The following is a 1,123-nucleotide window of genomic DNA, read 5'->3' as shown; positions in this document are numbered from 1 at the left end:
GAACACTTGCCGGCATTTGAAAGTTAAAGTTGTTAGCGATGCTTTTGCCCAACCAGTAGATTTACTGATCTCTTTCAACCTTGGAATTCAAACAAGAAGAAACGTGTACTGCGAAAGATCATATTTGGTCGAGTATTGTAGATGATGAAACATCTGATAAGTTTTAGCAAGCCTCAATATTCCCGACTGCACTTTAAGTTCAAGACAAAGTTGTTCGGCGCTCTGAAGCGAAGGAATTTCAGATAGTTTTGGCGCAACAATCACTCTATTGGAACTTGGCACACCGCTAACACTAATGAAGCAGACAATAACTCCAAGCCTTTGCCAAAACAACACTCTATTCTTTTAGATTAGCGCATTTTTCCCTTTTACCATTTTATTACAATATTTTATTTTTTATTTTTTTTTATTGGTTGTCTCTCGATAAACGAGGAAGACTTTACGTTGCGCTCCAAAACTAATAAAGTAAAATAATGTCAACGGTGTGAACGCATGTGACTGCGTAGTCCAAATGCGGAGGCACAGAGTCGATTGCAGATTTCGCATGGAATCCCTTCTGTTGGTGGGGCCGATGACGCAGGTCTGTGTCGACGCTCGCGGGCTGCTGCAAGGCGTTGTCGGCGGTCTTTTTCAAATACAATATTTACACACTTCCATTTTGTATATATTTCCGTCTCGCGCAATTACATCTTAGTTTTTTAAAGGCTTTAGTCTGGAAGTCGAAAGATTACCTTTTACAATTTATCTTTATAACCAGACAATGCTTTTTTACACGTTTCCAAAATCTGGTTACTTTTCTATCTTTAAAACAAGGGCTGTGTCTGAATCTTGAAATCATGTTTCATCTGTAAATTCAGTGCACTGCCAGTCACTATACCAGCACCTATTCCTGTTGCCGTTGGACTTAGAAGGGATCATTCAAATGATTTCTTTGCTGATTTCGTCTATCTCCAAGCAGAGGTAACCGCTGGGAACCAACTGTGTCAATTGACTCAACACCAGCATAATCCTGGCCGCACTCAGAACTCCTCTCTAGCACTTCTGCAGCGCAAGCCTTTTCTAATTTCTCATCCTCGATGTTCGTCTTATTATCCTGGGGCCTTACCCAGGATAAGAGTGGCTT

This window comes from Montipora capricornis, chromosome 4 (assembly GCF_036669925.1).
Source record: "Montipora capricornis isolate CH-2021 chromosome 4, ASM3666992v2, whole genome shotgun sequence".
Lineage (NCBI taxonomy): Eukaryota > Metazoa > Cnidaria > Anthozoa > Scleractinia > Acroporidae > Montipora > Montipora capricornis.
This window is presented reverse-complemented; position numbering follows the sequence as displayed.